The sequence below is a fragment of the Bufo bufo genome, chromosome 2 (assembly GCF_905171765.1).
Source record: "Bufo bufo chromosome 2, aBufBuf1.1, whole genome shotgun sequence".
NCBI lineage: Eukaryota > Metazoa > Chordata > Amphibia > Anura > Bufonidae > Bufo > Bufo bufo.
In genome coordinates this window covers 512,495,245-512,521,519 of record NC_053390.1, presented here as the reverse complement: position 1 = coordinate 512,521,519, position 26,275 = coordinate 512,495,245, and positions in this window count along the sequence as shown.

Here is a 26,275-nt window from a genome sequence, read left to right as displayed (position 1 = left end):
CTATGTTACTGTATATTGGTGGGTCTCCTCCCAAGAACTGCTTGCTTCATGTCCTTCCACAACATTTCTATTGGATTGGACTTTGACTTGGCCATTCCAAAATTTTAACTTCATTCTTCCTAATTGTTCATTGGTATATTGCCTTGTGTGCATTGCCTTGTTGTCTTGCTGCATGACCCGCATTCTCTTGCAATTCCACTCATGGACAGATTTCCTGACATTTTCTTTGAGAGCTTACTGTTATAATTCGGAATTCATTGTTCCATCAATCCTAATCTAGATGCAGCAAAACAAGCCCATGCCATGATACTACCACCACCATGTTTCACTGATGAAATAAGGTTTTTATGCTGGAATGAACTGTTTTCCTTTCTCCAAACATAACGCTTTTCATTTAAACCAAAAAGTTTTTTTTTTTTGTCTCATCCGTCCAGAAAACATTGGTCCAATAACCATCTGGCTTGTCCAGGTGATCTTTATAAAACTGCAGACAAGCAGCTATGTTCTTTTTGGATAAAAGCAGCTTTGTTGGTCGTGGTCCTCCAAATGCTGGACTTGCGAGCATTAAAATGAGCTAATGTGAGATAGGCCTTTAGTTGCTTAGTGGTTACCTTGGATTCCTTTGTGACCTTGTGGAGTAGAACACGCCTTATTCTTGGCCACATTTTTGTTGGTTGATCATTCCTGGAGATGGTAATTATGGTCTTGAATTTCCTCTATTTGTGCACTGTGGCGGAACCCGCCTCGCCACTGGGCATTGGAGAGGCCTGGCTACCCGCCTCCTACCTACTGACTATGGCCCCTGGTGAATTTGTACGTTGAATGCAATTTGGGCATGTGGTATTTTGTATTGCTGTGTTTTGTGGACTGTATATATCTTGCTCTTGCTGTAATGTTTGCTAGGTTATAGGCATGGCTGTTCTGTGCCTCTTCTCCTCCCCCTTTTTCCTGTCCCATTGTTTCCCCGGCAGGGTGTTGTCGCAGGGACACTGGGAGACCAGTTTAAACCAGCTGCTCTGTCCCTCCTCAATCTCCCATCAGCCCTTGCTATTGTCTGGCCCCACCCTTCCTGGTACCATAGTCCTATGTGCCCTATTGTATGTAAATGAGGCTGTTGGGGGGGTTTAAAGTGGGTGTGCTATGTCTAAATAAAGTCAGTTCCTGTTTTAACCCTCAAGGTGAAGTGTCGTCTCATTCTTGGGGGAGGATTTATGGTATGCTGTCCCAGTTTGACTGCTAGGAGTGAAAACCTATTCGTATGGTTTCCTATTCAACTGTCTACAGCATTCATATGCTTGAAGAGGATTTATATGCTTCTTCGGTTCGGTGATTGTGGTGTCTGCCAGAGGGCTTGGAAACCTCAGGAAACGCTAGGAGCACCCGTCAACGGAGGTACTCAGTCGGGGTGCCAGGTGATCCGTTACATGCACAATCTGTCAGACTTTGTATTGGTGGAGCCCTCACTCTTTAGCTATGGTTTTGTAACCTTTTCCAGCCTGATAAGCATCAACATCTATTCTTCTGAGGTACTCTGAAATATTCTTTGTTCGTGTCGTGATAAACCTCCAAAACATGTGTTGTGAATATCAGACTTGATCCCTGTTCTTACAAACAGTTTGCACATTCACACTTGACTCTCATCCCATTGATCATATGGTTTACATATCACATAATTTTTCTCAATAAATAAATGACCAAGTTTAATATTTTGGCTCATTTGTAAGATTTGATTATCTTTATCTGCTTTTAGGATTTGTGTGAAAATCTGATGCAGTTTTAGGTCAAATTTATTTAGAAATATATAACATTCTGAAGGTTTCACAAACTTTCAAGCCCCGCTGTAGTTGGCAGTTGACTATAATGGGTGGACTATTTAGAGCTAACCCATTTACTGGTATAAAATAATAATAGGGAAAAACAATTTTTTTACCTACATTTATTTAATTCACAGCAATTTTTTGTTATGTAGGACAATTTGTATTTTTAATGGCCCCATATCATTTTACTTACCTTTTATTGGAAAATATGAAAAAAATGATTTTTTTGTGGGTTTTCTTTTTACAGCATTCACTGTGCACTAAAATGACAAGACAATGAATGATTGATCAATTTGTATAACATTTTTGGGGGAGCATGATACACGACCCAAAAAAAACCAATAGATTGGCTATTTTTTACTGTTACACTGTTCACTGATCTGGGCAAATGTTTTTATATTTTATTGGTTTGGACATTTTTGGATGTGGCAATATCAATGATGTTTATTTTTTTATTCTTTATTTTTATTTATAAATGCATGTATATGTATATTTTATATAGACTTATATAGCCTTTTTTTTTACTTTTCGGTCATTTTTAGTCCCTTAGGGACTGATTGTTTGTACCATGTACTGCAATAGAATATTATTGCAGTCTATGGGATTTTTACTGTCTGCCTCAGGCAAGTCTTTGCTGGCAGCTTGCTATGACAGGCATGGGAGCCTTCACAAGGCCCCAGGCTGCCTTAGTAACCAATTGAAGACCTGCAATTTTCACGGGGTGCTCCGATCGGTGGGCCAGAGGGAGTCCCCTCCCTCTGTCTGACCTCACAGATGGCATTGTCGCTACTGACAGTGGCATTTGTGGGGCTAAATGATAAATATCAGTATCATGTTCAGGGGTTACGCAGAACCACTGAATGTATGACAACTGTTTGCAAACAAGACATAAGGACACAGAATATGCAAAAACTAACACTTTATTAAACAAAGGGTACAAGATAAAAACATAATCGGAATCAAACTGGACATAAGGGTAGGGAACATTGTAGGCTTAGTCTCACCCGACCAGTGTCCCTACCTTCTTGGATGATCTGTCCTAAATGACAGCCCCCAACTAGTTGACAGTCCCTATGCTGGCTAAGTGCAGGGACCTAGTCCGAGTTAGAACTGCAGAGACTTTTTCACACTGCCGAAACCCAAGCATACCAAACAGACACAAATCAAGGTTACAAGTAAACCAGATCAAAAACACAGAATCAGGATGCGAATCAGGATCAAGACAAACTGGAAACCATGCGGATCTGGATACACACAGGAAGCATGACATTCACGGACAGAACAGAAATTAACCAAAGACATAGCAAAAACTTATCAGATATCACAGACATCGATGAACAATCAGGCTGACCAGACGAGTCAGGGTCGAGTCACAAACACTCTGGTCAGGGTAGTATATGCCCTGCACACAGCTTTCCTGGAGACAGAAGACCAACTGATCTCCCAGGCACACAGCTCACAGGTCTAAATAGCAGAGTGATTAGGACACTTGACCACCTGATGTTCAGACACGCAGACTAGGGAAACCTTAACCCTTACATGAACAAACACAGAGAGCATACAAGTAACAGGGAACAGTTCCCACACACCCAAAGAAGTCCGCAGCCAGCACGTACAACACAAGCAACCAGCCTACATGGCAATGCGGTGTCACAATGAACAATCAGAGTTACTATATCCAATCCTGATCACTGTTGGCGGGAGCATGCTGTATTATACAGCTGGCACAAGCCGTGTATAGAGTGAGCTCCATACAACCGATTAACCCATATGACGTATAGGTATGTCATACGGAATTAAGAGGTTAAAGCATATATCCAGTTGTGAACGCAAAATATATATGTAAATTGGTATCTAAAGTTGATGCATATCAGCATGCTATTTATCCTTCCTAAGGGCTACTGTTTGGCAGCTTTTTAGGTCAACTTACTCGGAGCTGCAGTGCCTACAGGGAGACTGAGGTAGTAGGCGACACACCTTCTACCCTATCATTGGTTCAGGATGCTGCCTTATCTCTCCTCCCTTCAACATTGCCTCTTCAGATTGGCTGCTGTGTATAAACACAAGTCTGTCCACTATTCCAGGCTTACCAGGAAGTCAGGGCACAGAGCAGGGTTGCCACCCAGAAATGTACTTTTTCTGGACAAGGTAACCCAAAATCACGGACAGCTAACATTTTTTACGGACAAATTGGAAAACCACGATGAATAATAAAGATTATAAATAATACATGTCTATTGTTTAATATACTGATAAGAACTCATTACTAGGATTTACTGTGAACTGTAAAATGATGAAAATTAACACCAAAATAATCCAGCCTAAAAAAAATCATGGACACATCTATTTTTGTTCACGGACACTGGGAAAAAGTAGCTTATTTCTGGACGGTTGGCAACCCTGGCACATGATGATTCTAAAGTCTACAGTACTAAGCCACCCTTCAAGAAAAAGATGACTACATAATTGCTAAATATATGCTAAAGAAATGAGCCTTAATACTGGAGAATATGGAGAATTAATATACAATATATCATAGGTAATATTCTAGAACAAGTAAACTTAATAAGAAACTGATCATTTCCACTTCTTTACAAAGTCCAACAGGTGCGGAAGTAAATAAATGTTAGTTTTGAACATATATTTTATTTTTCTAACAGAATAATTGACCCAAATTTCAGTCATTTAACCCCCACCTTAGTACCATAAATGCAAATCCCCTATATGAAAGGCCTGGATAGTGAAGACGAATGGCGCCAACTTGCCACTTATGTAATATAATGGGACAAGCATTTTGGATAGACCTCAAGAAAGATTTTTAAAATCTTTAACACTGATTCTAATTGCTATGAGCATTTTGCTTCTATCCTTATATTAGATCCCGCAGGCATAAGAAAGCTGTTTAAAAACAGCTCATGAAGCAAAGCCCAGGTGACAGCACAGGGCCAGAAACCTACTTGCTAACATCTGTTTGTAGTTTTGAGTTGAACTTACAGCATTGTTATATGGGATGAAAACTTTTGAATGCAAGACAAACCTTTTTAACTACTTACAAGTATTGGTGCAATATTATTTTGCTGCATAATACAGATTTATTTCACACTTTCTCCTTGCTGCATATGATTGGAGGTTAAATGAGGTTCAAATCAATTGTTTTACATTTTTTTCTTTTCTGTAGCATATTAGTTACAGTCATTTAGCACTATCGTTAATCTAGTGCTGAGCTTATAAAATCATGTTGCCAGCTGTCCTAAGGATAGGTCATCAATATTGAAGTCCCGGAAATCTCTTTAACTGATGAGCAAACTTTTCAAAAACTCGATTCGGCAGCTTCGCAGAAGTTTGACAATAAATTTTATTTGTTACGAATTAATTTATCACAAATCACTATGTTAAAACCCCATTCAGCCTCTCAATCAATGGGACCATTTTTAACAAGCAGAAGTGCATTTGTCTAACGGACATTAAAAACGGAAATACGCTAGTGCAATATGGTCTATTGGGTTTAAAAAATATATATCTCTCAACTCATCCACTTGGCAGTCCGCTCACCACGTCATCATGCTGGGATGTGTATAATATACAGTACAGACCAAAAGTTTGGACACACCTTCTCATTCAAAGAGTTTTCTTTATTTTCATGACTATGAAAATTGTGGATTCACACTGAAGGCATCAAAAACTATGAATTAACACATGTGGCATTATATACATAACAAACAAGTGTGAAACAACTGAAAAAAAGTCATATTCTAGGTTCTTCAAAGTAGCCACCTTTTGCTTGGATTACTGCTTTGCACACTCTTGGCATTCTCTTGATGAGCTTCAAGAGGTAGTCCCCTGAAATGGTTTTCACTTCATAGGTGTGCCCTGTCAGGTTTAATAAGTGGCATTTCTTGCCTTATAAATGGGGTTGGGACCATCAGTGGCGTTGAGGAGAAGTCAGGTGGATACACAGCTGATAGTCCTACTGAATAGACTGTTAGAATTTGTACTATGGCAAAAAAAAAAAGCAGCTAAGTAAAGAAAAATGATTGGCCATCATTACTTTAAAAAATGAAGGTCAGTCAGTCAGCCGAAAAATTGGGAAAACTTTGAAAGTAAGGGCTATTTGACCATGAAGGAGAGTGATGGGGTGCTGCGCCAGATGACCTGGCCTCCACAGTCACCGGACCTGAACCCAATCGAGATGGTTTGGGGTGAGCTGGACCGCAGAGTGAAGGCAAAAGGGCCAACAAGTGCTAAGCATCTCTGGGAACTCCTTCAAGACTGTTGGAAGACCATTTCAGTAGACTACCTCTTGAAGCTCATCAAGAGAATGCCAAGAGTGTGCAAAGCAGTAATCAAAGCAAAAGGTGGCTACTTTGAAGAACCTAGAATATGACATATTTTCAGTTGTTTCACACTTGTTTGTTATGTATATAATTCCACATGTGTTAATTCATAGTTTTGATGCCTTCATAGTCATGAAAATAAAGAAAACTCTTTGAATGAGAAGGTGTGTCCAAACTTTTGGTCTGTACTGTATATATACCATATTTTTCGCTTTATAAGACGTACTTTTTCCCCAAAAAAGTTGGGGGGAAATGACAGTGCGTCTTATAAAGCAAATGGTGCAATTTTATTACATTGCTGACACTGATACATTGCCAGCCGCTATGCTGCACAGTGCGGCCTGCGATGTATCAGTTACAGTTTACCTCTCTCATGCAGGGTGGGAGGAGGGGCTGGAGGCCGGCAACAGGACCAGTGATGCTGAAGATAATGTCATCACAGGTCCTGGCAGATGCGCCAATCTAACCTGGGAACTATACCATTCTTTGTGTAGCTCCTTTACTAGATGTACAAGACCTATGATGGCATCATCACAGATCCTTTAGCTTTCTCTACTGATAATAGGGATATTATACTGGAGCTGAACAGTAATGAGTGTAATTAGAGAGCGGGGCCTTTGGTTCACTGCAGGGCCCTTTTTCGCCACAGACCCTATAGTAGCTGCATGGTCTCCCTCTATTAGTGGTACACCACTACCGATCAGCTGTTCTGCAGTAGATTTATGGTATCGGAACTATACAGCTCTGTCCATTGTGCAGTGAATGGATCTGGTTACAGTAGAGCTCCTCCAAATGAAGTGAATGAGAGCAGCACCGCAGTTAGCAGCTCCATCCACTATACAATGGACAGAGCTATGTTTTTCTGAAGCAGCTCATAGGTGGGGGTGCAGAGTGACGGACCATTGCTGATCAGATAATGATGGATTATCCTGAGGATAGGTCATTAATAATAAAGGAGTGGACAACTCTTTTAAAAGGGGTATTCTGGTTGTTGGAAGTTATCCCTTATCCCCTATACCATAGGGAACCCCACCAATCATGAGAACAGGAGCCCCGTATCCCCCGCATCTCCCCTGAAATGAATGGAGAGGCCGCATGCATGCCCAAATGGCTATTTTTATTTCTATAGGAATTCTGGAGATAGCCGAGTCTCTGAAACTCCCATAGAAATTAACAGAACGGCCACTCACATGTGTGAGCAGCTTCTTCGTTCATTTCTGGGGGCTGCAAGGGGTACAGGGTCCCCGTTCTTGTGATCAGTGGGGGTCTTAGAGTTAGGACCCCCCACCAATCTAATAGTTATCCCAATACATGCAATTCACTTTTATTTATAGGATGTTACCATCATAATTATCCCAATACATGCAGTTCACTTTCATTTAAATGATGTTATCATTAGTGATGAGCGAGCATGCTCGGCCGAACTGCTGTTTGGCTCGAGCATCGCTATGCTCGGCAGATCTGAGTGCTCGGTCTAATAATTTGGGTGCTCGAATACAATTTAATACAATGGAAGTCAATGGGAGAACCCCAGGCACCCCCTGCTCAGAAGAGAAGAGGGTGTCTGGTTCATAATTTTTTTTTTTTAATTGATAGAAACCCCATCAAAATGGTTTGGCTCAGCATTAAGAGGATAGCTGGATGCGTCTTAGACTCCTATTATGTACGACATACAATAAACAACCACACAAAGGCTGTATGCCAAAAGCCAGGTATGTGCAAGACATCAATCTATCCATGAGAGAGATAACAGCCAGCATACCTTACAATGGTGCACTATGAGATATTCCAAACCAGCTCTTATCTGACTGAGAACCAGTAAACCTCAAGACAAATTATACTCGTGTGCTCAGCCGAATACTTTGGTGCTCGCTCATCACTAGTTACCATCATAGACTTGGCCTTTCAACTGCATACACCATAAAACATCTTAACTGTTGGGTAGGAACAATGGCATCCAAACCCATTGGTGGAATGTACGCTTGGTCAGAGTCTAGTGAGATACAGAAACATGTTTTATGTTTCATGTTATACAGAACTTGAAACGTATCTAGTCCTGTAGGCCAAGATTACTCAGAAGATTCATGCCATATAGGGACAAACCACTCTCAGTCCACCTTGGCATGGATAATGTGAAAGTAAATAAATTTTGATTGATTTTGAACATGTATGAACACAAGTTTTGCTGCTGTCAGCTGTGTTATGTCAGCACTTTTGGACAAGTGACCTGATTTTAAATATAGACCTCTTTAGGTCATTCTCTGTATACAGCTTGGACTCTAAGACATCCCATTCTCGTGACACATATGGTAAGGTGTTGTATAATAAATTTAGACTGTAAAGGGGTACCAGGCTTTGTTGGTATAAATAATCCATCCTGAGACGCAGGAGTAAGGAGACTCTATTGAACACCATTCACTTGTGTGTGCATTTTGTCTTCTCCCGGCTGGTAACTCTCCTTATGTTTCCTCTTTAGGGTCCATTCACACGTCCGTAGAATGTGTCCGCACCCATTCCACAATTATCCGGAATGGGTGCCGACCCATTAATTCTCTATGGGGCAGGAATGGATGCGGACAGCACACAGTGTGCTGTCCGCATCCGCATTTCCAGAGCGCGGCCCCGAACTTCAGGTCTGCGGCTCCGGCAATTGCAGACAAGAATAGGCAGTTCTATGGGGGTGCCGGCCGGGTGTATTGCGGATCCGCAATACACTACGGACGTGTGAATGGACCCTAAAGGAGATTTCAACCTTAATTTGGCAGCTACAGACAATGATGTTATCCTAACTCTAGGATATTGAAAATATTAGCATTAACAATAATGTTTAAATATCTGTATAGAATATATCTGTATAGAATACATGGGCATCTATTTTCATACACTTTAGAGAAAATCATTTAAATGCATATTGAAAGTCTATATAAATAAATATGATAAAGCAACTTAAAGTAAAAAAAAAAGAGCCTAAACTAAATTTTCTTAACAGCTTAGTGGTAAATAGCAACTGCAATAAAAGAAGAGGATAAACTTTACAAGTTCTTATGGAATTCGCATTAATGCTCTAGAAATAAGTGCTGTGTGTGTGCGTCTGTAATAACCATAATAGATAGACTTTATCGAGCAGTGGTATAGCATTATTTATTTATACTGGGATTCAAGTCAGTTCAAGCAATATCTTTTGGTTTTATCACTGTAACAGATGCAAAGGAATAAAAAGTTCCTTTGCTTCACTTTATTTTATGTTGCGCACTAGTTGAGTCATTTTGTTACAAGTCAACCTCATTCTGATAATTGGTTTCAAACCTTGAAGGCTTGGCAGAAAGTTGTAAACTTAAGCATAAGAAAAAGTTATCCAATTTAATGAACGTGAATTAACTGCTGCCAACTTGCACAACATGGGCCTGTCATTTAGATTGTTTTGGATCACAGATGGAAATTAGAAAAACCACAATAAATGCGAAACCTTTGAAAGTCAATGAAGATGTCAAAGGCATTATTATTGTGTACCATTTGCTGACTGATAAATCTGATTAAAGATGCATCAGTGACAAATAATGTATCATCTATTTCTTAACCTGTTTATGACAGCAGCTATGCGTTTTTATGGCGGTCATTAACGGGCCTTATTCTAGGCTGCTGTAAAAAATCACTACAAAGGTCTCCAGTGCAGTTGAGAGCAGGAGCCAAGCTTTCATATGACACCCAGGCTCCTATTCTAATGGGCCATATTGGCAGAAGTGACTGCAGGATCTAAGTGGCTTAAAGGGAGCTCCCTCTGTCAGGTATCAACAACCTGCAAGGGAGATCACGGGTGTTGATGTCTTTGCATGGCAGGTCTATCAGAGGCCTCTCAGTATTCTACTGACAGAATAATACACTGTACTACATAAGTATTTCAGTGTATTAAAGGATCACATGTCAAAGTCCCCTTTTTTAAGGGGTTTTATTGTGCAAAAATAGTAAAGCATGATTCATGGGGTGTGCTTAGTTTTTCACACAGCTTTTCTATTTTGTCTTCATTTTTGTTAAACACATATGGAAAAGGTGGAATCTGTTGTGTGTTGTTCATCTGAGGTTGAATCTACCTAATTTTAAGACCTTCTAAAGACCCAACCAATGCTTTGGAATTATGTCTTGATATGTCATAGAGTTCAAAAAGGGTATGCCTTGTTTTCCTCATGACAGTATATAAATATAGTAGATTACATTTTGGGATGCATGAACGTTTGCCCCCCAAATCAATTCCACTGGGGCATTTAATATACTCCATTCTGACACTGCCTGCTTTAAAAATCATATGACAATGCATTTTTTAGGTTTTGGGACATATATGAGATAAGGCATTTATAGATATGCATGTATGACTTCAATAAGGAGATATGTCAAGAAGCTGATAAATGAGCTGGAATTGCAGGAATACCTGGAATACATACATATGGTGAGTGGAGGACAATTTCAGATGGCTAAGCATTTTGAAATGTTAAATATCCTTTGATCAAATAGAAAGATGACAGCAGATCACTAAGCAATATAAAGGTGACACTTTCCGAATGAAACATAAAACATCTAGTTCGCAGGGTTTAAATATTTACATGAATTTACATTTTTTTTGCTTGTGGATTCTTAAATTTCCTTTTTGAAATAAAGGTCACTGTAAAATAATCTATAACAGAAACTCACCTGATCGGTATAGAGATCCTGTCTTGGAATACAATAGGAAGCTTGAGGCACATTGAAAGCTGATAAAAAGATAAATCAGCCTCTGGCATACTGCCTTTTCAGCAGGGTTTTCAAATGCAAAGTTTTACGCCACAACTCTGCTGTAAAATTCAGTCTCAAAGTAAGCCAACCAATAATAGGTATAATGTAACGCTGAATTCACATGGCTGTGTGCAGGCTGTGAAATACGGTCCGTGTGAGGTCACATTTCCCCGACCAACCACAGCTCAAGTGAGTCAAACTCACAACATCGTAGTTAGAGATGAGCGAAGTTATAAAAAATGTGATTCTGGTGCTTTGCTGAAGTTCACAAAGCAATTCAATTTGTTCTGAATTACTTAGTCACGAATTGCATTCCATTGTATGAAGCAGGCGCAATGACAGAGAATGGCGATCGGGCCCCCCCCCCCCCCTTCATTAAACCCTTCAGATGCTGCATTCAACAATGATCTCAGTATCTGACAGTCATCTTGAGGCCTTTCAGGGGTTAATGTGATTGTCATTGCGGAGACGGCTTCTCTGCAAGCAAATGGATGAGGTGAGTATGTATTTTTTTGTTTTGTTATCACCATTTCAGGGAAAATTGATTCATTACCATGAAGCTTGAGGAAATTCGGCTTCCTGACTAATTACATTTTTCCTGAAATTTGGATCAAAGTCCACTTCGTTAACTTATATTCGCTCAACGCTAATCGTAGTGTTCTATGATGCTCTAAGTTTCAGCCTAACCACGGGTCTAATGTCCCATACTCAAAACATGCTGAGATCACTATAATGCAGTGAGTTCAGCTCACATCAGCACGTGAGCCACGTTCGGTCAGGGAAATGTGGCCATCACATATATTGCATTTCACAAACTGTAAATGTAGCCTGAGAGCAGATTTACACCTCACAATTGTTGGGCCGATTATCTGGAACAAACTACTTACTATTATCGTTCCGAATAATAGGCCCACGTAAATGTGTTGCCAATCACCCACTAAACAAACAAAAGTCTCATTCATCAGGTGAATTCATTTATAGAGCACATTAAATCATTGTTTCTAGGCAGCAGATTGCGCTGTATGAACATATGACAGCGTAAAAAAAAAACTGTCAAAAATACACACACTGTCATCTTTTCATGTTCATTTATGCATCCTCTTTCTGGCCATCAATCTGTTTAGTGGCCATTTTGCATCGGTTTTTAACTGCCATTAAAAATTTATGATTTTCATTGGGTTTTTAAGTTAACCCCTTAGGGACGCATGACGTACCGGTACGGCATGTTTCCCGAGTCCTTAAGGACCCATGACATACCGGTACGTCGGAACAGGATGCCCGCTGAAATCATTAAGCGGGCATCCTGTCACAACGCCGGGAGGGGTCATGTGACCCCCCGTAACGGCGATCGGTGCAAACCGCAGGTCAATTCAGACCTGCGGTTTGCGGCTTTACCTGCGGTTGCTGCGGCTGTGCGGCGGTGCCATCGGGTCCCCATGCGGCTGTGGGGGGGACCCGATGGCATGGAAGGCAGCGCGATGTCTAAGGAAGGCATCGCGCTGCCTTCCGGTGAAGAGCCTGTGAGATCCAGCCTCCTGGATCTCACAGGCCGTATGAGTAATACTCACTGTATTACTCATACAGCCAATGCATTCCAATACAAAAGTATTGGAATGCATTGTAAAGGAATATACCCCCCAAAGTTCAAGTCCCAAAGTGAAAAAAAAATAAAAAAATTGTTTTCCCCCCAAAAAATAAAAGTTTCAAGTAAAAATAAACAAAAACGTCATTTTCCCCAAATAAAGTTTTAAAAAAATTGGTAAAAAATAGAAAAAAAAAAAGTATACATATTAGGTATCGCCGCGTCCGTATCGACCGGCTCTATAAACATATCACATGACATAACCCCTCCTCCTGCAAAAATCATACTCTACACAAGGTAATCGCCCAAAAAAACGGAAAAAATTATGGATCTCAGACTATGGAAACACTAAAACATGATTTTTTTTGCTTCAAAAATGAAATCATTGTGTAAAAATTACATAAATAAAAAAAAGTATACATATTAGGTATTGCCGCGTCCGTATCGACTGGCTCCATAAAAATATCACATGACCTAACCCCTCAGATGAAAACCGTAAAAATATTTAAATAAAAACTGTGCTAAATAAACAATTTTTTGTCACCTTACATCACAAAAAGTGTAATAGCAAGCGATCAAAAAGTCACACGCACCCCAAAATAGTGCCAATAAAATCGTCATCTAATCCCGCAAAAATCATATCCTACCCAAGGTAATCGCCCAAAAACTGAAAAAAACTATGGCTCTCAGACTATGGAAACACTAAAACATGATTTTTTTTTGCTTCAAAATTGAAATCATTGTGTAAAACTTACATAAATAAAAAAAAGTATACATATTAGGTATCGCCGCATCCGTGACAACCTGGTCTATAAAAACATCACATGATCTAACCTGTCAGATGAATGTTGTAAATAACAAAAAATAAAAACGGTGCCAAAACAGCTATTTCTTGTTATCTTGCCTCACAAAAAGTGTGATATAGAGCAACCAAAAATCATATGTACCCTAAACTAATACCAACAATACTGCCACCCTATCCCGTAGTTTCTAAAATGGGGCCACTTTTTTGGAGTTTCTACTCTAGGGGTGCATCAGGGGGGCTTCAAATGGGACATGGTGTAAAAAAAAAACTGTCCAGCAAAATCTGCCTTTAAAAAAACGTATGGCATTCCTTTCCTTCTGCGCCCTGCCGTGTGCCTGTACAGCTGTTTACGACCACATATGGGGTGTTTCTGTAAACTACAGCATCAGGGCCATAAATATTGAGTTTTGTTTGGCTGTTAACCCTTGCATTGTTACTGGGAAAAATTGATTAAAATGGAAAATTTTCCCAAAAATTTTAATTCTGAAATTTCATCTTCATTTGCCAATAACTCTTGTGGAACACCAAAGGGTTAACAACGTTTGTAAAATCTGTTTTGAATACCTTGAGGGGTGTAGTTTCTTAGATGGGGTCACTTTTATGGAGTTTCTACTCTAGGGTTGCATCAGGGGGGCTTCAAATGGGACATGGTGTCAAAAAAAACAGTCCAGCAAAACCTGCCTTCCAAAAACTGTATGGCATTCCTTTCCTTCTGCGCCCTGCCGTGTGCCGTACAGCGGTTTACGACCACATATGGGGTGTTTCTGTAAACTACAGAATCAGGTCCATAAATATTGAGTTTGGTTTGGCTGTTAACCCTTGCTTTGTATCCGGAAAAAAATTCTTAAAATGGAAAATCTTCCAAAAAAGTGAAATTTTGAAATTGTATCTCTATTTTCCATTAATTTTTGTGGAACACCTAAAGGGTTAATGACGTTTGTAAAATCAGTTTTGAATACCTTGAGGGGTTTAGTTTCTTATATGGGGTCATTTTTATGGAGTTTCTACTTTAGGGGTGCATCAGGGGGCTTCAAATGGGACATGGTGTAAAATAAAAACAGTCCAGCAAAACCTGCCTTCCAAAAACCATATGGCATTCCTTTCCTTCTGCGCCCTGCCGTGTGCCCGTACAGCGGTTTACGACCACATATGGGGTGTTTCTGTAAACTACAGAATCAGGGCCATAAATATTGAGGTTTTTTTGGCTGTTAACCCTTGCTTTGTAACTGGAAAAAAATTATTAAAATGGAAAATCTGCCAAAAAAGTGAAATTTTGAAATTGGATCTCTATTTTCCATTAATTCTTGTGGAACACCTAAAGGGTTAACAAAGTTTGTAAAATCAGTTTTTAATACCTTGAGGGGTGTAGTTTATAGAATGGGGTAATTTTTGGGTGGTTTCTATTATGTAAGCCTCGCAAAGTGACTTCAGACCTGAACTGGTCCCTAAAAATTGGTTTTTTGAAAATTTCGGAAAAATTTCAAGATTTGCTTCTAAACTTCGAAGCCTTGTAACATCCCCAAAAAATAAAATATCATTCCCAAAATTTTACAAACATGAAGTAGACATATGGGGAATGTAAAGTAAAACTATTTTTGGAGGTATTACTATGTATTATAGAAGTAGAGAAATTGAAACTTGGAAATTTGCAATTTTTTCCAAATTTTTGGTAAATTTGGTATTTTATTATAAATAAAAATGAATTTTTTTTACTTCATTTTACCAGTGTCATGAAGTACAATATGTGCCGAAAAAACAAGAATTCTCAGAATGGCTTGGATAAGTCAAAGCGTTTTAAAGTTACCAGCACTTAAAGTGACACTGGTCAGATTTGCAAAAAATGGCCAAGTCCTTAAGGTGAAATAGGGCTGAGTTCTTAAGGAGTTAAAACCCTAACCCCTGCAGTGCCTTCATTATATATATTATGCCCCCATAGTGCCCCTATTTGTGCTTCCTGTAGTTTAATGGCCCTATATATATATATATATATATATATATATATATATATATATATTTATATTTATTTATATATATTTATATATTTTTATATATACTGTATTTATACACTCACCTAAAGAATTATTAGGAACACCATACTAATACGGTGTTGGACCCCCTTTTGCCTTCAGAACTACCTTAATTTTAAGTGGCATTGATTCAACAAGGTGCTGATAGCATTCTTTAGAAATGTTGGCCCATATTGATAGGATAGCATCTTGCAGTTGATGGAGATTTGAGGGATGCACATCCAGGGCACGAAGCTCCCGTTCCACCACATCCCAAAGATGCTCTGGTGACTGTGGGGGCCATTTTAGTACAGTGAACTCATTGTCATGTCCAAGAAACCAATTTGAAATGATTCGAGCTTTGTGACATGGTGCATTATCCTGCTGGAAGTAGCCATCAGAGGATGGATACATGTTCTCATTCTGTTTACGCCAAATTCGGACTCTACCATTTGAATGTCTCAACAGAAATCGAGACTCATCAGACCAGGCAACATTTTTCCAGTCTTCAACAGTCCAATTTTGGTGAGCTTGTGCAAATTGTAGCCTCTTTTTCCTATTTGTAGTGGAGATGAGTGGTACCCGGTGTCACGAATTGGAGGTCCCGGGAGAGACCACCGCGTCGTCAAGCAATAAACAAATGGAAATCAGGTACAGACACATAGGAGTTTATTGCACAAACAAAAAACAGGGAAGGCAGCACAGACAAAACAAGAGCTCTATGTACCGTCAGCACAGTGGGAGAAAACCCCCACTGCGCAACTGTCTAGTAATACTCCAGAGGGGCGTGACTAAGCAACTCCTGATATTCACTAGAGCCCTAGAAGGTAGGGTTAGGCTTTGCCACAGGAAGTTGCCAGGGTCCACTCTGGAGCGTGAACTAGACAGTGACAGCAGGAACAAATGGACAACAGGTACCAGGAGGTACCGACGGCACATAGGCAAACATAACAGACAGGCAAATACAAAACAGGGCAACTAATAATACAAGCAGGAGTTCATGCAAGGGAGCAGGAGTGGCAATGAGCAGAGAAGGACTTGCTCCACCAGTAGTAAATTGCATGGCCTTGCGCATGCCACTCTGCTACAAAGGCTAGCTGAACACAGACATATGAATACACACAAAGTAACTAAAACATAACTGGCAGAAACAGATAACAGAAAGACAGGAAAGAGGACGTTAAAGAGGACGGGAATGAACAAGTAGGGAAACCCTGTCATGGTCTTACCTGCTTGCTGCTCTCCTTCGTTTGACATGTGCTGGCGGCCATCTTGGGTTCTGGGTTTCTTGTAGCCTTCCACCCTGCGGCTCCTCCTTCCCCTGGGAGGAGCTGGATGCCTAGCTCATATATATAGGAGGTCTGTGGCTTCAGTTCCTTGCTTGGTCCTCCTGTGTTCACATGCTTCTAGACTGCTGCTGCTTCTGGTTCCTGATCCTGGCTTCGTCTGACTACCCTGCTGGTTCCTGATCCTGGCTTCGTCTGACTACCCTGCTGGTTCCTGATCCTGGCTTCCTCTGACTACCCTTCTGGTTCCTGACCTCTGGCTTCGCAACGACTCTGCTCGGTTTCACCATCCGTTTGGACTTTTGCTTTACAGCTTTATTTTCAATAAAGCCTTCTTATTTTCACTTATCTCTTGTTGTACGTCTGGTTCATGGTTCCGTGACATTAGGACCAAGCCATGAATTCTGACGGTACAGGGCCATCCTCGCTACCCACGCTGGTTGCCAGACTTGATCAGCAGGATCACCTGTTGGGTCGGTTCGCTGTGGCGTTGCAAACCCTGCTTGAACGCACGGCTCATTTCGCTCCCGTTGCCGATGGGTCGGTTGTCGCTCCTGGGCTCGCTCCTACTGCCGCTCCGGTTGTTGCGCCAGAGTCTACCCCGACACCTGTTGTTGCGCCTGCGGTGTTTCGGGGTATGACCGGTTCTGCCCCTCTTCCACAGCGCTTTGGGGGAGAGCCAACTCAGTGCCGAGGTTTCCTTAACCAGGTGGGCATTTATTTCGAGTTGCTGCCACATGCCTTTCCTACTGAGAGATCAAAGGTGGGCTTCTTGATCTCGCTGCTCTCGGACAAGGCCTTGGCCTGGGCCAGCCCTTTATGGGAGAACAACAATCCGGTGGTTGTCGAGTTTTCCGGTTTTGTTGCTTCTCTTCGGAAGGTATTCGATGTGCCGGCTCGTGCTGCCTCTGCTGCGAAGCTTCTTATGTCCATCAGACAGGGTTCACGATCCGTAGCTGAATACGCCATTGAGTTTCGTACCCTGGCAGCAGAGGTGGGCTGGAATAATGAGGCTCTGGTCGCTGCTTTCTCTCATGGTCTCTCGGATGCCTTGAAGGATGAGGTTGCAGCTAAGGACCTACCAGTTGAGCTCGAGTCTCTTATTTCTTTCCTGATTTTGATTGACACCAGACTCAGGGAGAGACCTTCCTTTAAGGAGAACCTGCGGAGGTCTTCTAACAGATTGGTGCCTACGTTTGCTGTCCCACCCGTGCCTCCCTCTCCTCCCACGCCTCCTGGGGATGACTTGTCTGGGGGTGAACCCATGCAGCTGGGGTTTGCTCGCCTGTCCGAGGGGGAGAGGGCACTCCGGAGACGCGAGGGCCGATGCATGTACTGTGGTCTCGGTGGGCATTTTCGGTTGGCATGTCCGAACCGTCCGGGAAACGCTCGTACCCTGAGATCCTGTCGGGGGCAGATCTTGGGTGGAGTCTCCTCGTCCCCGGTTTCCCGTGTTGACAAACCACTGATCACTGTTGTCCTCTCCTGGGTCGGGGGCTCGGTGACGACCCAGGCGTTGGTGGACTCTGGTGCTGGTGGTTTGTTCATTGATAGTGTGTTCGCTGCCGCCAATTCCATTCCTCTGCAGGCTCGAGGTTCCCCACTGGCTCTTGAGGCGATAGACGGCAGACCCCTTCTGCCGCCACACGTGACTCATGAGACCCTTCCAGTGGGGATAGCCATTGGTGCCGTTCACAGAGAGTCGGTCTGCCTCCAGGTTATTTCGTCTCCACACTACTCGGTGGTCTTGGGGTACCCCTGGCTCCAGAAGCATAATCCGACTTTCGATTGGAGATCGGTCGAGATCCTCTCGTGGTCACCGCAGTGTGGGGCTAGTTGCATCCATGGGTCTGTCAAGTTGCTGTGTACTTCCTCGGACTCTCTGTTGCCTCCTGAATACGAGGAGTACCGGGATGTATTCGATAAGGTGCGCGCGGTTGCCCTACCTCCGCACCGCCCATACGATTGTGCCATAGAGTTACAATCTGGTGCCGTTCCTCCTCGTGGCAAAGTCTATCCACTGTCGGTAGCGGAGAATGAGGCCATGGAGGAGTACGTGAGTGAGGCGCTTTCACGCGGACACATTCGCAAATCTTCGTCCCCGGCAGGGGCTGGATTTTTCTTTGTGAAAAAGAAGGGCGGTGAGTTGAGGCCTTGCATCGATTACAGGGGTCTCAATCGCATCACGATCAAGAACGCTTACCCGATACCCTTGATTTCCGAGCTGTTCGATCGCCTTAAAGGGGCCACGGTCTTTACCAAACTCGACCTGAGGGCGGCATATAACCTGGTAAGGATCAAGGCGGGCGATGAGTGGAAGACCGCGTTTAACACCAGGACCGGTCATTACGAATCCTTGGTTATGCCCTTTGGGTTGTGCAATGCGCCCGCAGTCTTTCAGGAATTCATCAACGATGTTTTCCGTGACCTGTTGCAGCAGTGTGTGGTAGTCTATTTGGATGACATCTTGGTATATTCTGAATCCATGGAGGCCCACATTCTGGATGTCAGACGAGTGTTGCAACGGTTACGAGAGAACAAGCTGTTCGGTAAGCTTGAGAAATGCGAATTTCACCGATCCCAGGTAACCTTCTTAGGTTACATCATTTCCGCTGAGGGGTTCTCCATGGATCCTGAGAAGGTTTCGGCTGTCTTACAGTGGCCCCAGCCCAGTGGTCTTCGTTCCCTGCAGCGCTTTTTGGGCTTCGCCAATTATTATCGGAAGTTCATCAGGGACTTTTCCATGCTGGCCAAGTCTCTCACGGATCTGACCAGGAAGGGCAGTAATTCCCAGGTCTGGCCGCTCGAGGCCATCCGAGCTTTTGAGGCCCTAAAGTCCGCCTTTGTGTCGGCTCCGATTCTGTCGCATCCCAACCCTGGGTTGCCCTTTGTCCTCGAGGTGGACGCGTCTGAGACGGGAGTAGGCGCCCTTCTGTCTCAGCGTAGAACACCAGAGGGTCCTCTGCTTCCTTGTGGGTTTTACTCCCGGAAACTGTCTTCCGCGGAGTGCAACTATCAGATTGGTGACAGGGAGTTATTGGCCATCGTGCAGGCCCTTAAAGAATGGAGGCACTTGCTCGAGGGTTCGGTGGTTCCGGTTCTCATCCTGACGGACCACAAGAATCTGACCTACCTTTCTGAGGCCAAGAGATTGACACCACGTCAGGCCAGATGGGCTCTGTTCTTGTCACGTTTTAATTACGTGGTCTCCTACCTACCCGGTTCCAAGAACATCAGGGCGGATGCCTTATCACGGCAGTACTCCGAGCTGTCCAGGGAGGAGTCGATTCCGACTTCGGTCATACCTCCGAATCAGATCCTGGCCGCCATTCGCACCAGCCTGACCTCTCCCCTGGGTGAGCAGATTTTGGCGGCTCAATCTGGTGCTCCCTCTGGGAGACCCAACGGCAGATGTTTTGTGCCTGAGGAGTTGCGCACTCGGTTGTTGCGAACCTACCATAACTCCAAGACCGCGGGGCATCCTGGAAAGAATCAGCTGTCCTGGGCTGTTTCACGTCTGTTCTGGTGGCCTTCCCTACGTTCCGACATCGCCGCATATGTAGCGGCATGCTCCGTTTGTGCCCAGAGTAAGTCCCCTCGGCACCTTCCGTTGGGCCTTCTGCAACCCATAGCCACCGGGGAGCGCCCATGGTCACACCTGGGGATGGATTTCATTGTGGACCTCCCTGCATCCCGAGGCCATACGGTCATTCTCATGATTGTGGATCGGTTTTCCAAAATGTGCCACTGTGTTCCTCTCAAGAAGTTACCCTCTGCACAAGAGTTGGCCACGATTTTTGCCAGGGAGGTCTTCCGGTTGCACGGGTTGCCTAAGGAGATTGTGTCGGATCGGGGGAGTCAGTTTGTGTCCAGGTTCTGGCGCGCCTTTTGCTCCCAGTTGGGGATTCATCTCTCCTTCTCCTCGGCCTACCACCCTCAGTCCAATGGGGCCGCAGAACGATCCAATCAGGCCTTGGAGCAATTCCTTCGTTGCTATGTCTCCGATCACCAAGACAATTGGGTTGACCTCCTGCCTTGGGCTGAGTTTGCCAGGAACACGGCGGTGAACTCTTCCTCTGGGACGTCTCCCTTCATGGCCAATTATGGGTTCCAACCTGCCGTGTTACCGGAGGTATTCTCTCCCCAGGATATTCCGGCTGTGGAGGATCACCTTTCCGTCCTACGTGGTTCTTGGGTACAGATCCAGAAGTCCCTTGAGGTCTCTGCGCAGCGCCAGAGACTCCAGGCTGATCGCAGACGAGCGCCTGCTCCTTCCTACCAGGTCGGAGACCGTGTATGGTTGTCCACCCGCAACCTCAAACTTCGAGTGCCCACTCCCAAGCTGGCGCCTCGCTTTGTTGGTCCCTTCCGAGTGCTTCGCAGGGTAAACCCGGTAGCCTATGCCCTTGCGCTTCCTCCTGGCATGCGGATCTCCAACGTGTTTCATGTCTCCCTGTTGAAGCCACTGGTGTGTAATCGTTTCACTTCCTCGGTTCCTCGGCCTCGTCCGGTCCAAGTGGGCAATCGTGAGGAATATGAGGTGAGCAATATCCTGGACTCACGCCTGGTCCGCGGTCGGCTGCAGTTTTTGGTCCATTGGCGTGGTTATGGTCCAGAGGAGCGTTCCTGGGTTCCCTCCGCAGATGTCCATGCTCCTGCCTTGCTCCGAGCCTTCCACGCACGCTTCCCTCAGAAACCGTTTTGTGCTCCGCGGAGGAGGGGCCCTTGAGGGAGAGGTACTGTCATGGTCTTACCTGCTTGCTGCTCTCCTTCGTTTGACATGTGCTGGCGGCCATCTTGGGTTCTGGGTTTCTTGTAGCCTTCCACCCTGCGGCTCCTCCTTCCCCTGGGAGGAGCTGGATGCCTAGCTCATATATATAGGAGGTCTGTGGCTTCAGTTCCTTGCTTGGTCCTCCTGTGTTCACATGCTTCTAGACTGCTGCTGCTTCTGGTTCCTGATCCTGGCTTCGTCTGACTACCCTGCTGGTTCCTGATCCTGGCTTCGTCTGACTACCCTGCTGGTTCCTGATCCTGGCTTCCTCTGACTACCCTTCTGGTTCCTGACCTCTGGCTTCGCAACGACTCTGCTCGGTTTCACCATCCGTTTGGACTTTTGCTTTACAGCTTTATTTTCAATAAAGCCTTCTTATTTTCACTTATCTCTTGTTGTACGTCTGGTTCATGGTTCCGTGACAAACCCACAGAGCACAGACAGACACGGATCCCATGGGTCAGCAGCATGGGAGAGAGAGTACAAACCAGGAGCAGGACAGGACAACACACACCAGGAGAGCTGACCCAGAACTGAGGAAACCTCAGCCTTATATACAGGTTCCATGGGTGCAGCAGAGAGGCCACACCCATGGAGCAGACAGAGGATTAACTCCTAATAAGAACACAGGGGAGTTAACCCATAAAGAACCACAAATGACACACAGGAACGAAGCTGCAGCGAGAGCATAGACAGAAGGTCACAGCCAGAGGTAACGACTGTGACACTCCCACCCCTCAAAGCCCCCCCCTCTCCTCCCCAAACAGAAAAGGATATGAAGTGGGGCAACAAACCAAACAGAACCAGGCAAGGGGACAGAAATCAAAGGGGTGACGAGGTACAAAGGCAGGAACACACACGATGACCGCAACCAGCCCAACCCCTGAAAACCAGCCTACACGGAGGGTCCGCAGCCAGTACGCCAGGGGAAGACAGCCAGCCAACACGGCTACACGTCAAGTGAACCGCACCAAGAAGTTACCTCCCCCTCCACTCTCCCTCCGGAGAATGACATATCTGCCAAGAACTGATTGGCCAGACATGCAGACACCCCCTTCCGGAGGAGTGGGACCAGGAACGGGAACCAGACTGGAATACAAAGAAAAATCGGAATCAAAGGGGTACAGAGGTACACAAGCAGAACACATAAGACGACTGCAGCCAGCACGCAGCCCCTAGCAACCAGCCTACACGAAAAATGCAGCCAGTACGCCAAGGGGAATGCCGCCAGCCTACACGGCCACAAAAGTCACGGTGAACTGCAGTGTGCTAACACCTCCCCCTCCACTCTCCCTCCAGAGAATGGCATGTCTGCCAAGAACTGATTGGTCAAACATGCTGACACCCCCTTCCGGAGGAGTGGGACCAGGAACGGGAACCAGACTGGAATACAAAGAAAAATCTGAATCAAAGGGGTACACACCCCCTTCCAGAGGAGTGGGACCAGGAACGGGAACCAGACTGGAATACAAAGAAAAATCAGAATCAAAGGGGTACAGAGGTACACAAGCAGAACACATAAGACGACCGCAGCCAGCACGCAGCCCCTAGCAACCAGCCTACACGGTAAACGCAGCCAGTACGCCAAGAGGAATGCAGCCAGCCTACACGGCCACAAAAGTCATGGTGAACTGCAGTGTGCTAACACCTCCCCCTCCACTCTCCCTCCGGAGAATGGCATGTCTGCCAAGAACTGATTGGTCAGACATGCTGACACCCCCTTCCGGAGGCCAGGACCAGAAGCAGATACCTGCGCCGATAAAGGAAAACACGGCCGTAGGCAGAACTGCAAGCTAAAAGGCTACACCGGACGTCGCCCCTGGCAACCAGCATACACGGAAAACACCGCAGCCAGTACACCAAGGCAACCAAATCCGATACCTAAAGGTAGCATAAAGAAGGAAATACAGAATGCACACACACACCACAGATAAGCAGAAAACAGAACAAAAAAAAACTCTGTGAAAGTTCACTTGTTCATTCTGTCACGAGTTGGAGGTCCCAGGAGAGACCACCGCGTCGTCAAGCAATAAACAAATGGAAATCAGGTACAGACACATAGGAGTTTATTGCACAAACAAAAAACAGGGAAGGCAGCACAGACAAAACAAGAGAAAACCCCCACTGCGCCACTGTCTAGTAATACTCCAGAGGGGCGTGACTAAGCAACTCCTGGTATTCACTAGAGCTCTAGAAGGTAGGGTTAGGCTTTGCCGCAGGAAGTTGCCAGGGTCCACTCTGGAGCGTGAACTAGACAGTGACAGCAGGAACAAATGGACAACAGGTACCAGGAGGTACCGACGGCACATAGGCAAACATAACAGACAGGCAAATACAAAACAGGGCAACTAATAATACGAGCAGAAGTTCATGCAAGGGAGCAGGAGTGGCAATGAGCAGAGAAGGACTTGCTCCACCAGTAGTAAATTGCATGGCCTTGCGCATGCCACTCTGCTGCAAAGGCTAGCTGAACACAGACATATGAATACACACAAAGTAACTAAAACATAACTGGCAGAAACAGATAACAGAAAGACAGGAAAGAGGACGTTAAAGAGGACGGGAATGAGCAAGTAGGGAAACCCACAGAGCACAGACAGACAGACACGGATCCCATGGGTCAGCAGCATGGGAAAGAGAGTACAACCCAGGAGCAGGACAGGACAACACACACCAGGAGAGCTGACCCAGAACTGAGGAAACCTCAGCCTTAGGCCTCATGCACACGACCGTTGTGTGCATTTGTGGCCGTTGTGCCGTTTTCCGTTTTTTTTCGCGGACCCATTGACTTTCAATGGGTCCGTGGAAAAATCGGAAAATGCACCGTTTTGCAGCCGAAACCGTGATCCGTGTATCCTGTCCGTCAAAAAAATATGACCTGTCCTATTTTTTTGACGGACAACGGTTCACGGACCCATTCAAGTCAATGGGTCCGTGAAAGAACACGGATGCACACAAGATTGGCATCCGTGTCCGTGATCCGTGGCCGTAGGTTACTTTTATACAGACGGATCCGAAGATCCGTCTGCATTAAAAAGCTTTTTCAGAGCTGAGTTTTCACTTAGTGAAAACTCAGAACCGACAGTATATTCTAACACAGAGGCATTCCCATGGTGATGGGGACGCTTCAGGTTAGAATATACTAAAATAACTGTGTACATGACTGCCCCCTGCTGCCTGGCAGGTGCTGCCAGGCAGCAGGGGGCAGCCCCCCCCTGTAGTTAACACATTGGTGGCCAGTGTGGCCGGCCTCCCCCCTCCCTCCCCTGTAGTTAACTCATTGGTGGCCAGTGCGGCCGCCCCCCCCCCCTCCCCTGTAGTTAACTCATTGGTGGCCAGTGCGGCCGGTCCCCCTCCCTCCCCTGTAGTTAACTCGTTGGTGGCCAGTGGGCCCCCCCTCCCTCCCCTGTAGTTAACTCGTTGGTGGCCAGTGGGCCCCCCTCCCTCCCCTGTAGTTAACTCGTTGGTGGCCAGTGGGCCCCCCCCCTCCCTCCCCTGTAGTTAACTCGTTGGTGGCCAGTGGGCCTTCTCCCCTCCCTCCCCCTCCTAATTAAAATCTTCCCACTATCATTGGTGGCAGCGGAGAGTACCGATCGGAGTCCCAGTTTAATCGCTGGGGCTCCGATCGGTAACCAGGTCTGTGCGGCGCATTGCTTAATGACCTGTCACTTACCAGTAGAAGGAGCTCCCGGCCGGACGCAGACATCGCAGCTCGCAGGTAAGTTTAATGGTTCTACAAATTGCTAAGTAACCATGGCAACCGGGACTGCAGTAGCGTCCTGGTTGCCATGGTTACCGATCGGAGCCCCAGCGATTAAACTAGGACTCTGATCGGTGCTCTCCGCTGCCACCAATGATAGGGGGAAGATTTTAATTAGGAGGGGGAGGGAGGGGAGAAGGCCCACTGGCCACCAACGAGTTAACTACAGGGGAGGGAGGGGGGGGGGCCCACTGGCCACCAACGAGTTAACTACAGGGGAGGGAGGGGGGCCCACTGGCCACCAACGAGTTAACTACAGGGGAGGGAGGGGGGCCGGCCGCACTGGCCACCAATGAGTTAACTACAGGGGAGGGGGGCCCTCTGGCCACCAATGAGTTAACTACAGGGGAGGGGGGGGGCCCGCACTGGCCACCAATGAGTTAACTACAGGGGAGGGAGGGGGGGGCCGGCCACACTGGCCACCAATGTGTTAACTACAGGGGGCAGTCATGTACACAGTTCTTTTAGTATATTCTAACCTGAAGCGTCCCCATCACCATGGGAAAGCCTCTGTGTTAGAATATACTGTCGGATTTGAGTTTCACGATGTAACTCAAATCCGACGGTATATTCTAACATAGAGGCGTTCCCATGGTGATGGGGACGCTTCAAGTTAAAATATACCATCGGATTGGAGAAAACTCCGATCCGATGGTATATTAACTCCTGACTTTACATTGAAAGTCAATGGGGGACGGATCCGTTTGAAATTGCACCGTATTGTGTCAACGTCAAACGGATCCGTCCCCATTGACTTGCATTGTAATTCAGGACGGATCCGTTTGGCTCCGTGGATACGCCAAAAATCAAGGAAGGCCCACGGACGAAAAAACGGTAACGGATCACGGAAAAACGGAACCCCGTTTTGCGGACCGCAAATAAATACGGTCGTGTGCATGAGGCCTTATATACAGGTTCCATGGGTGCAGCAGAGAGGCCACACCCATGGAGCAGACAGAGGATTAACTCCTAATAAGAACACAGGGGAGTTAACCCATAAAGAACCACAAATGACACACAGGAACGAAGCTGCAGCGAGAGCATAGACAGAAGGTCACAGCCAGAGGTAACGACTGTGACACCTGGTGGGGTCTTCTGCTGTTGTAGCTTATCCACCTCAAGGTTGTGCGTGTTGTGGCTTCACAAATGC